At 44.6% G+C, this 12,521-nt stretch overlaps 1 protein-coding gene and 1 long non-coding RNA gene across 9 annotated transcripts in view; one reads left to right on the top strand and one right to left on the bottom strand.

Annotated features, from left to right (window-relative positions):
- Window positions 1-12,521, bottom strand: part of ARMC8 (armadillo repeat containing 8) — a 213,783-nt gene that overhangs the window by 141,220 nt on the left and 60,042 nt on the right. The gene's annotated exons all lie outside the window — the stretch shown is intronic.
- Window positions 1-12,521, top strand: part of LOC116815348 (uncharacterized) — a 73,060-nt gene that overhangs the window by 4,474 nt on the left and 56,065 nt on the right. For both annotated transcript variants that reach the window (XR_004371468.2, XR_012656388.1), the window contains exon 2: window positions 6,183-6,269. This is a non-coding gene — a long non-coding RNA (uncharacterized LOC116815348). The remainder of the gene's footprint in view (window positions 1-6,182; window positions 6,270-12,521) is intronic.

Below are 12,521 nucleotides of genomic sequence, written 5' to 3'. Positions count from 1 at the left end.
TCCTTTTAAACGAGTCGCGTCATTCGAAAACAAGTATAGAGATTGTTAACATTTCATTACTTCTCCTATTCGTTGATGCAGAGTCCTTAGGACTCGTGATGGCCCTCTCTACCCACCTATGCTGTTTCTCTATAGATACCTACCGTTGGTGGATCTTTTCCACTTTTCTTGTTAGCTCACCTCTTTCATAAATCTCCGAGTACTTGCTGCCACCTGATTCCCTCACTTTTCATATGCTGAGTTCTGATGCTGAAGCATAGTCCAATAGTTGTTTCCTCTTCGTATATTATACAGCGCGTCCTCTCTAATTCAGTTCTTAGAATGCCCCTTGTGATATGACCTCTAGAACGCCACTGTCGGTCGTTAATATTCTGCATTCGTGCAAAAATGCTGAAGGCGGCTGTCCAAAGAAGTTGTTAGGCCAGTCATACGCTGAAGTTGGGCGATTGTTACAGACCCCGACAAAGTTCAAATTCTGCTTATTAGTTGGGAAGTGGCATCCCGGAAAAACTGGGCAACGCCGCTGGTATCTGGATCATGCTAGCGTTGTGTGTTGTTGTTGATCACTGAGATTTGCGAAATGCTGAGTATACGGGGGTACGTGACGGTGTAAGCGTTGATATCTGTACTGTCGCCTCTGGTGTAGGGTTGGATGCCTAAGGATCAAAGAGTTGTCCTTGAGTCCTCCATTGAGTGGAGCACCTCATTAGTGGTGAAGCAAAGAGGTTTGATCATCCTCTATGTGCTCAGAACCTCGCGAGAAAGAGGAAGAGGAAGCATGAACCTCGTCGCATGACCACGCCGAGCAGGTGATCTTGCTGCGGTTATGGCTGAATCCAGAGCTCCTTGAAGACCTGCGATATTATGATTTGCCCTCGGAAACAATGTAAAACTGTATGTTTCTTATGTAGTCGGGACGGCTCAATAAAGTCCCATGAACTTGCTTATGAGTTTCTATGGTCTACTTTGCCAGGAATGCAGTATAATGCGCAATTTGAATTGTAAGGTTGAGAGGCATACATTTTGCGACCCAGCACGGTCTTAAGCATTTGCCTCTTGTTGGCTGGGTGTATGCGGGAGAATACTGTGTTTGTTCGTTGATTGGCTGCGTCCCTACCAGTGAGTTTGCGCGCAGATCTGGAAAAGGAATTCAGAGCCTTAACATGCGAATTAAGTATTTACAGTCCCGCCTGTTGCAGGTAGGTGCTGTGCTGGAGCCCGCCAAATGGACTTAAGGCAGTTCCAGAAGGCTGCCTTAAATTGATAATGCCAGTCTGGATGAAGAGAGGGTTGCAGGATGTCCGTTAACATGTTGTTGGTCCGGTACTTCCTCTGATTGATTCTAAGCTCACTGGCAACCCTTCTTAAAGAGATCCGGGAATTTCGAAAAATCATCTGAGGCGGATAGAGGGAGGAAGTAAAGCTTCTTCAGGCATTGCTTCAATTGGTACTTTCAGTTAGTACTGGGTCAGGAGCAGAGTTAATGACCTGAGTAATGGAGTGTGCTGCCAAATGAGTCATATGATTGGACCGTTCGCGATCTCATCGGATTGAATGTGGGTGTGCTGCGAGGGAAAGATGCCCATGGCCCCAATACTTGCCATGGTGGGGAAAGCATAGGTGATGCCATCCAGGGGTAACACACCAGGAGGCGGCGTCTAAGGTGGTCTGAGACAATTTTCCTGTGCCCGCAGTGACAGGACTCTGAGGAATGGGATTCTGATTGTATTGAAACATCATCCGGTAGTGGCCAGACTCCTCCTCGCTGGGAGGAAGCTGTTCGGACCCTGAACTCATTGCGGTAAGGGAGAAGCAGTCTTTAGGGAAAGGTGATGCAGCGAGGTGACATAGGAGTCACTTGACTGCAGTAAAACTGGCAGCGCTGAGGCAGCTGAAGGTGAAGGCTTGATGGCATTGCTGTGAGGAACCCGGGCTTGGCACGGAGTTTCTATTTTGGCTCTGTGCCAAGAGCATGTTAATGCGGTGCTGTATGTGGTGCCGCACTATTAAAGCAGGCTCGGTGCCTCGGGCGCCTAATTTTCGCACCGTGTTCTATCGCAGGCCAATAGCTTGTTGCCATAATCAAGGCAGGCACTGAAAGCCTTGGTCGCCTCCGCACCACGAGAGCCTCACGCTGCCGCCAAAACGCACAGGGCGGTTTAGATGCAGCTGCCCTAAACATTTTATGCACTGTGATGTCCATCGGAGAGAGCGAGATAGCGTCCTTACAGGAGGAGCAGCCGCTTAAGCCATGTGCCCAGGCATATTTGAAGCGGCCTGATAGAGAAACAATTAAAAAAAAAAAAAAAAACAAAACAGTGAAAAAGGAGGTAACACTAACTAACAACTAACTAACAAAAAACTGTCTAACTACAAGTTATTTTAAGATGAGGAAAGGAAATTTCTCTAAGGAGGTCTGCTGAGCTCTGTCTCAATTCCGAGGACGTAAGAAGGAACTGAGGGAGGGAACAGGCCACGCATGCTCACTAGAGGTATACTCAGAGCGGGGGCCAGGCTCTAAGCATGCGTGGCCACTACGAGTACTGCTGCAGAAATCTCCAATCAAAGGCGCAGGGGCACACCGACACCTAGAATGGAGCACCCACAGGGACATCTCTCGAAGAAGAACAGCTGAGTTTAAACTATTCTTATGCAGGGGCCAGGCTTCTCCCCACCTTAACCAGTCTCCTTTTCTTACTGGTCCTCCGTACCAACCCATACCTGTTTACTTTCACCTCTGTCTACAGGTGAGGACTTGAGCCTTACAAGATCACACACTGACCAGGCCTAGCTTCCTCCTCACAAGTCCTTTACTGTACTGCATCAGACTGTGGAGGCTGGGAGGGTAAATAGCGAGTATTTTGCCACTAGCAATGGGCTTCCCTCAGAAGACTCACAAATGCAGAGAACATCCCTAAACCCAACCCCACAGACCAGTGTTCAGATTTCCTTAAACCTGCAGGGATTATGCTTCAGACAGAGGGCAGCCCAGGCCTCATCTCCAGCCTACAGCAGTGCACACTGTCACCCTGTACGAGGAACCAGTACAGACCTATGGTCTAATGCTTGTCCAAGGCAGGGGGAAGCCCAATCCCTTGCAGTGAGGGGAGTAGGCACTATTATAAAGAACTAGCTGCATTTCCTGCTATGAGTCAACTCCTCAGCTAACGAGTTTGGGTTCAGAGTCTACTAGGTGAGGAGTGTGAGAGGAGAGAGTACAGTGGAAAAGACTAGCTGTCAAGGTTGCTCAAACAGGCTGAGAGCACAGCCTGTTCCTTCAAAGACAGCACACTGGGCTTGTGACACACCTCACAGTTTATATAAGGGGAGCAGTGAGATCCAAAAATTTCTAACCAATGAGCTGCCTCCACAAGTGCCTGTGGGGCACCTAACCCTTTAATTTGTTCCAGTGTACAAGAATGCAGAAACACATTCTCATCTTTACTTCATTACAGCAGAGAACTTCATGCAGAAGCCAGTGGAGTTATACTTGATTTATACCATCGTAAATTGAGATCAGAGTCTTGGGTAAGAGTCGACAGGTTTTGGAAGGAGGTTCTCAAAAGAGCACTTTTAGACCTTTCAGATTATTAATATACTCTAACAAATGCCTTAATACACATTTCTATATGCACGTGGTCACTACAGGGCACAGTTAGCAGCGTTTGAGTGCCTTATCTGTGTGTTTGCATACCTCAGTGTGTTTGGATTTTTAAGTTAAGGTTAAACTCTAAATTCCTGGGTTTGTAATGCTTATTTTGGGAATAATTACACCATTCCTTAATAATTTTACTGCTAGATCTCAAATACATACTCTCAATCTTAACTCTAGCTTAACATTTTTTTTTTTTATTATTTTTTTTTTGACTTGAGAGACCGGGTGGTGGATCAACTTGTTGGTGACAGAGATGAGCTTTCGAGCTTACACAGAGCTCTTCTTCAGGTCTGGGAAAGGAACTCCCAGCATTACAGCAAAATACAAAGTGGAACAGATTGTTTAACATAAATAGTTCACACATGTTGTAAGGAACTATACAAAGTAGAGTGGCCCATTAACAGCTCTGCAGTCATAAGACAAAAAAGGGAGCGAGGGGTTAGTGGTTTACAGATTGTTATAGTAAGCCATAAATACAGCGTGTCTGGTTCAGTCCACAATTTTTGGTGTCTAGCAAAGTAATGAATTTAGACTCTGAGGTTCATCTTTTCAAAGTGTTACGCAGGTTTCCTTTGAGGATCAGGAATGATAGGTCAGATATAGGCGTGATCACTTTGTGAAACGTGTTCATGCATAGGTGATGGTGTTATCTTTTATCATTTGCCTATGAGAGTTCATTCACGAGATTGTCTGCTTTCACCACATAGTTACTGGTGTATTTAGTGCACTGGATGAGGTATACCACATGTAATAAGCCTGTGTAGGATCCACAGCTCTTAAAAGTTGTGTTGTGGGAGGTGTTGATTATTCTATCACTGAAGACAAGTCTGCAGATTTTGCATCTCTTCTGACAGGGTCTGGTGCCACTCTGAGGTGGTGCATCCTGGTCTGTGTGGAGCCTGTTTCTGATAATGAGTTTAGAGAGTTTGGGGGTGGGGGGTTGTTTGAAGGTCAGAAGAAGAGGTGTACAGGAAAGATTTATTTCACGATGGGGTCCCCACTGAGTTTGGGTTGTAGTTGTTTGAGGATACCCTGTATGGGAACCGCGTGGGCTGGTAAGTGACAACTAGGAATGTGCAGTCAGCATGGGTTTTATTTCTGTATTGAAGGAGGCTCTTCTGAGGTATTTGGGTCGTCTGTTCCATGATGTGATCTCCTTCTCTGGTGGAGTGTCCTTGTTTGGTGAAGGCAGTTTTAAATGTGTTATGGTGTATATCCTGGACTTTTCCTCATAGCATATTCTGTCGTATCTGAGTGCCTGGATGTAGATAACAGATTTCATGGTGTGTTTTGAGTGGTTACTAAAATCTTGAAGGTAGAGGTGGAGGTCCATGGGTTTCCTGTATATGATTGTCTGTAGGGTTACATTGTTGAAGCTGCTTTTGGTGTCCAGGAAGTTGATGCTCGTGTGAGAGTGTTCCAGAAAGAGTTTAATGGACAGGTGGTGGATGTTGAAGTTGTGGTAGAAATCTATGTGGGAGTTTAAGCCATATATCCAGAGGATGAAAATATCATTGATATATCTCAGGCATTTCATTTATTTTGTGGTGCATTTGTCCAGAAATTATTATTCTTCAAGGTAGCCTAAGAAGAAGTTGGCATATTGGTAAGCCACCTTAGTAACCATGGCTGGTCCCATGGTTTGGGCAAAGTGTTTGTCATTGGATGTAAAATGGTTATGGGTGAGGATGAAGTGGATGAGTTTGGCTATGTGTTTAGGGTGAATATCTGAGGGTTGTCCACTGTCTTGTAAATATATTTGAGGCAGGCAGCTATGCAGTCATTGTGGTATATAAGGTAGTGACATCCATGATGGTGAAGATGATGTTGAAGGAGGTTGTTAATATTGTGGAGTTTGTGGAGGAAGTCAGTTGTGTCCTGGAGGAAGTGGTGAGTGGTTCAGTAAGAGTGCCGTGGCCAAATATGATGGGTCTGCCTGGGTTCTCCTGTTTGTGTATCTTGGAAAGCCTGTAGAAGATCCCTGGGGTGAGTTCATGCACAACCCTTTCAACAGATGAGCCTGGGAGCTTAAATTGCTAGACACTAAAAATCATGGTCCTAATACAGACACTAGATTTATGGTTTTTTACAACAGGTGGATATTTTGATTGATATTACAGTCTACAGAGACCTTTGGCAGGAAGAGAGGATAGGTATGTAATGTGACCTTGTCACTGCAGAAGGTAGTGTAAGGTGGGTCAGCCATGACCAGTCCAATTCTTCCTACCCTGCTGACCAGGGTGATGGCTATTAGGAATGAGATCTTGAGGGAGGAATGAAGGAATGAGCAGGGGACCATAGGTTTGAAAGGAGTATTTCTTAAGGCATTCAGGACAAAGTCAAGATCCCAATGGGGTGTGGGGTTCCAGACACAAGGAAACACGTTAGATAGACCCTTAAAGAATCTGATCATGCTAGGGTGAGCAAAAATTGAGAAACTCTCCACAGGCAAATGGAAAGCCATGATAGCTGCCAGGTGCACCCTGAAAGAGCTCATAGATAGACCTTATATTTTTAATTCCAGCAGGTAATAAAGGATCCTTGAGAGAGGATTTTCAGAAGTGAATATGGAGTGACGAGAACACTAGAAAAGGAAATGTTTCCACTTCCACAGGTAAGTCTTACATGTGAAAGGCTTCCAACTATTCAAAAGTATAGACTGGATCTCAACAGAGCAGTGTAATTCTAAATTAGAGAATTGAGGAGCCAGGCTACTATGAGGTCCAGAGACATAAGGTTGGGGTGGCTCATGGTGCTCGAGTTGTATGTCGGGGGTCTGATCTGAGCAGGAAGTGTCAAGGTATCAGTACAGAAAGGTGGGATAAATCTGAGTACCATATTTGTCTGTGCCAAGATGGGGCTATTAAGATGACCCTTGCTTCCTCCTGCTTCTGTCTGATTAATGTCCTGAGGATTACAAGAGTTGGTGGGTAGGCACAGAAGAGAATATAGGGCCAGGAAACTAGAAGGGTATCTCATAAAAAGTTAAGTATCAGGAGGTAGCCGTGTTAGTCTGAATCTGTAAAAAGCGACAGAGAGTCCTGTGGCACCTTATAGACTAACAGGCGTATTGGAGCATAAGCTTTCGTGGGTGAATGCATCTGACAAAGTGAGTATTCATCCACAAAAGCTTATGCTCCAATACGTCTGTTAGTCTATAACAGGGGTAGGCAACCTATGGCATGCATGCCGCCTTCGACACGCGAGCTGATTTTCAGTGGCACTCTCAATGCCCTGGTCCTGGCCACCAGTCCGACGCCTCTGCATTTTAATTTAATTTTAAATGAAGTTTCTTAAACATTTTTAAAAACCTTATTTACTTTACATACAACAATAGTTTAGTTATATATTATAGACTTATAGAAAGAGACCTTCTATAAACGTTAAAATGTATTACTGGCATGCAAAACCTTAAATTAGCGCGAATAAATGAAGACTCGGCACACCACTTCTGAAAGGTTGCCGACCCCTGGTCTATAAGGTGCCACAGGACTTTTTGTCCCTTTCATAAAAAGTTGTGGCCACATCCCCTTTCGAGTAGAAGATTTGTTATTGGTCAGGGTTGCAGGGAGGTCTGTTAAGGGGAGGCCCTAGGCTTTCAGAATCCTGTGGGAGATCAGGTAATTGAGCTCCCACTCATAATCCTGATAGAAGTTTCTGCTCGGGGCATCTGTCGTCATGTTCTGGAGGCCTGATAGGTAAATCACAGAAATCTATGTGGTGCGCCATGCACCGATTCTATAATTTTAGCAATTCTGTGAATAAGGACTAAGATCCTGCTTCCCCTTGTTGATTTATACAGTACATTACCACTCTTCTATCATTAATTCTCACATGAAAAAATGCTGACATGCAAACAAACTGCTCTTAGATCTAAAATGCTGACGTGAAGCACCATTTCTTGTGGAGACCATTTGCCATGTGCTGTGGAGCTTTGTAATTCCCCAGCCTAAGAGGGAGGCATCCATTGTAATGATTGAGACGGTTGGCAGCCATGAGAATGGTGCTCCCACACAGATCTTCAAGGGTCTTCCCACCATGTGAGGTACTCGAGCACCCATGGACGTACGAAAACTCATTAGGCCAGGCTGTGTGTGTTCAGTGTATATAGAATTTGAGCCAAGCCGGAAGACATTGGAGATGTACTCTCACGTATTGTATCACAAATGTCAAAGCTGACAAATGACCTACAATTTGGAAGCAAGTTATTCCTGATGTCAGGGGACTCAGCTGTAGGATGGTGATAGACTAGATATGGCAGAAAACTTGTCTTCTGGTAGGTAGGTTCTGGCAGTCCAGGAGTCCAGCATAGTTCCAATGAACTCTATCCTTTGAATGGGTGTTCAAGTGGACTTTTTCAGGTTCATATGAAGTCCCAAAGATTGGAACAAGGTTGCCGATTGATGGTTGATTGCCGATTGAACCCGTTACAAAACGTCCCTTGAGAAGCTAATCATTCAGTCAAGAAGACTGCAATACTGTCTCGATGCAGGTAAGCTCCAACTACGGAGAGGACCTTCATAAAAACTCATGGGGCCGTGGAAAGCCCAAAGGGGAGGACACAGTATTGTCAGTGTTCTGAGCAGACGAGAAAGCACAGAAATTGCTTGTAGGAGGGAAGTATGGTGACATGAAAATACACATCTTAGAGGTTGAGCTCAGTAACCAATTCTCCCATTTAGGGATGGGATTATGGCAGCCAGTGTCACCATCATAAAAATGTTGTGCATGGTGTTCAGGTTCCTGAGATCTAGAATCAGCTGCCAACCACCAAACCAAATTTGGGAACCAAAAAGTAATATGAAATAAAACCCTCTTTCTTCAAATTCTGACGGAACTGGCTCTGTCATCCCCAGATGCAGAAAGGATTGAACCATTTACTTAAAAAAAAATCCCTGTGAGAGGGATCCCTGAAAAGGGAAGGACGACGAGTGATAGATTGAAAGTATATAGAGTATCCAGTAGTGACCACCTCTAAAATCTACTTGTTTGTGGTAATAAGCTAACGAACAGATAGAAATCAAGATAGGCGATCCCAGAAGGAAGGGTAAAGGAGGAGTACATGCAGCAGACTCATGAGAGGGAATTTTTTGAGGCCAAACAGACTGTCAAAATGGTCATTTGAAGGCCAGGTACGGGTCTCTGTTGGGCATGACCTCTCTTTTGAGACCTGGATCTCTTTTTGGGAGGTTCTGCAAGGCTGAAATAGGTGTGATCCAGATGGTACTGGAATGGCCAGCATCTTTGTGCTGTCTGGGATTTACTAAGAAACTTCTTTGTTCCAGGTCCATAAATCCTGAGCAACCTAAGGGTTGCCCTTGAGGGCGCACAGTGAGCTGTCACTGTCACCATTGAACAGCTGCAGCCTTTCAAAAGGGAAAGGCTTCTATTTGTACTTCTCTCGCGAGGCCAAAAGACTGGAGGTAAGATGCTCATTGCACAGCCACAGCACCACTGAGAACAGCCTGTAAGGAAGCTCTGGTGATTAGTTAGCCTACAGAAAAGAGGGCTTGGTACTGTGGAAAATCATCAATAAAATGAGTAAATTTTGCAGTTACTGAAATCATGTTTTGTCATCAGAGCCTGATAAATTTGTTACTTAAAATTCAAGAGCAGCAGAGGAATAGCTCTTCCTGCCAAGGAGGTCTAAGTGTTTTGCCTCCCCATCCGAAAGCATGGATCTTGAGTATGTCTTGCTGCTTCTCTTGTTGACTGCAAGCACTACAACAGAGCTGGATGTGGGGTAAGAAATATTCCAGCCTTTTGGCTGATATGTATATTTTGTCTGTCCATTTACAAGTAGGTACAAGAGTGTCAGGGGTCTGCCACAAATTATGGTCTAGAGACAAAAGTGCTTCAATAATAGGCAACACTATTTTACGTTGAGGGGTGATGTGAAGAATATCCACACAAAAATGCCTGAGCAGCCCCCCATATTCTTGCCGCAGGGCATGAAGATGAGTGGGGTACATGTGTGGGTCAAGTGGGCACTGATACCAGAAATCTCCAATCAAAGATGCAGGTGCACCTGAAGTGGTGAACCTACAGGGACAACTCGAAAAAACAATCATGCACTATGCTGTAAGTTCTGCTAACGTATGTTTTACTGTTTTATTTCATGAAGCAATACAACCTAGTGACAGATAATGTAGAAAAAGCTGAAATATTCAATGCTTTTTTTGCCTCTGTCTTCACAGATAAGGTCAGCTCCCACACTGCTGTCCTGGGCAACAATATGGGGAGGAGGTGAGCAGCCCTCAGGGATGAAAGAACAGGTTAAGGACTATTTAGAAAAGCTGGACATACACAAGTCCATGGGTCCAGATCTAATGCATCCAAGGGTGCTGAGGGAATTAGCTGATGAGGTTGCAGAGCCCTGGCTATTATTTCTGAAAACTTGTAGCGAATGGGGGAGGTCCCAGACGATTGCAAATATAGTGCCATCTTTAAAAAGGGGAAGAATCATCCAGGGAACTACAGATCAGTCAGCCTCACCTCAGTCCCTGGAAAAATCATAGAGCAGGTCCTCGAGGAAACCATTTGAAGCACTTGGAGGAGAGGAAAGTGATCAGGAACAGTCAACATGGATTCACGAAGAGCAAGTCATGCCTGATCAACCTGATTGCCTTCTATGATGAGATAACTGGCTCTGTGGATATGGGGAAAGCAGTGGACATGATATATCTTGACTGTAGCAAAGCTTCTGATACGGTCTCCCACACTAAACCCAGGGTTGTGAGTTCAATGCTTGAGGGGGCCACTTAGAGATCTGTGGCAAAAATTGGTCCTGCTAGTGAAGGCAGGGGGCTGGACTTGATGACCTTTCAATGTCCCTTCCAGTTCTAGGAGATTGGTATATCTCCAATTATTACCTTATTACCTAAGTATTCTTGCCAGCAAGTTTAAAAGATATGGATTGGATGAATGACAAAAGCTGGCTAGAGTGTCGGTCTCAATGGGTAGTGATCAACAGCTCGATGTGTAGCTGGCAGTGGTATCAAGCTAAGTGCCCCAGGGGACAATCCTGCGGCTGGTTTTGTTCAACATCTTTATTAATAATCTGGATGATGGGATGGATTGCATCCTCAGGAAGTTTGCAGATGACACTAAACTGAGGGGAGTGGTAGATATACTGGAGGGTAAGAATAGGGTCCAGAGTGACCTAGACAAATTGGAGGATTGGGCCAAAAGAAATCTGATGAGGTTCAACAAGGACAAATGCAGAGCCCTGCACTTAGGACAGAAGAATCCCACGCACCTCTATAGGCTGGGGACCAACTGGCTAAGCAGCAGTTCTGCAGAAATTATCTAGGGATTACAGTGAATGAGAAGCTGGATATGAGTCAGCAGGGTTCCCTTGTTGCCAAGAAGGCTAATGGCATATTGGGCTGCATTAGCAGGAGCACTGCCAGCAGATCGAGGGAAGTGATTATTCCCCTCTATTCGGCACTGGTAAGGCCACATCTGGAGTATGCGTCCAAATTTGGGGTCCCCACTACAGAAAGGATGCAGCAACCTTGGTTCATATCCGAGTCAAGGCATCGCTTCAACAGCGATATCACAGCATGTGGGCCCTGCCAGCTTTTTGGGGGGCAGGACGGATAGCTCAGTGGTTTGAGCATTGGCCTGCTAAACCCAGGGTTGTGAGTACAATCCTTGAGGGGGCCATTTAGGGACCTAGGGCAAAAATCTGTCTGGGAATCGGTCCTGCTTTAAGTAGCGGGCTGGACTAGATGACCTCCTGAGGTCCCTTCCAACCCTGATATCCTATGATGTGGACAAATTGAAGAGAGTCCAGCGGAGGGCAACGATTAGGGGATTGGGGCACATGACTTATGAGGAGAGGCTGGGGAACTGGGCTTGTTTAGTCTGCAAAAGAAAAGGGAGGCTGGGTAGATTTGATAGCAGCCTTCAACTACCTGAAAGGGAGCTCTAAAGAGCATGTAGTTCAGTAGTGACAGATGACAGAACAAGGAGTAATGGTTTCAAGTTGCAGTGGGGGAGGGCTAGGTTGGATATTAGAAAACATTATTTCACTAGGAGGGTGGTGAAGCACTGGAATGGGTTACCTAGGGAGGAGGTGGAATCTCCATCCTTAGAGGTTTTTAAGACCCAGCTTGACAAAGCCCTGGCTGGAATGATTTAGTTGGTGTTGGACTAGATGACATCCTGAGGTCTCTTCCAACCCTAATCTTCTACGATTCTGTTAATATAACCAAGATTTTTTTTGAAGGAGTGAAAGAAGGAGTTCTCTATTAAAACACAGATGGCGAAAAGGACAAACACAAAAAGCTAATTTTTCTTAGCCCCTGTATCTCATCCAGCTGAAGCCAATGCATACACATGGAAAAATTCTAGAATGCAATTTTAAACTTCGATAGATTCTCATTTCTAACACCAAAAGAAACCATTGTGATCATCTAGACTGACCTCCAGCACAAGCCAAAGAACATCCCCACACTAATTTCTACAGCATGGTTTTTAGAAAAACATTCAAACTTATTTTAATTCTACACTTATTATTTCAACACAGGCAAGGACATTATAAAAAAAATCTATATTATGATTTAACTTGACAGTAATCCTTCAGTGCTCAGAGATCTGATCTCACAGATCAAAATAATGCCATGACACTCTGGATCTCAAAGCAGCACCCTGGAACCCCCACATTTACCACTGTCATATAATTATGAAATGTTTCATACAAACTATGCCTTGTGAGGTATCATTTAAAAAGTCTTGATCTGTTGAACATTAATATCCTGTTGGAGTATGTGTGTTAGCATTGTAAGTGAGGTTATGAAGTTTTGCTATATGTGTGTTACTGAAATATGTTGTGAGGTTAGGAACACCCACATGCAGTCTT

The sequence above is a fragment of the Chelonoidis abingdonii genome, chromosome 8 (genome assembly GCF_003597395.2).
Source record: "Chelonoidis abingdonii isolate Lonesome George chromosome 8, CheloAbing_2.0, whole genome shotgun sequence".
NCBI lineage: Eukaryota > Metazoa > Chordata > Testudines > Testudinidae > Chelonoidis > Chelonoidis abingdonii.
The sequence above is the reverse complement of the archived record's forward strand: the minus strand, read 5'-3'. Positions and strand labels throughout refer to the sequence as shown.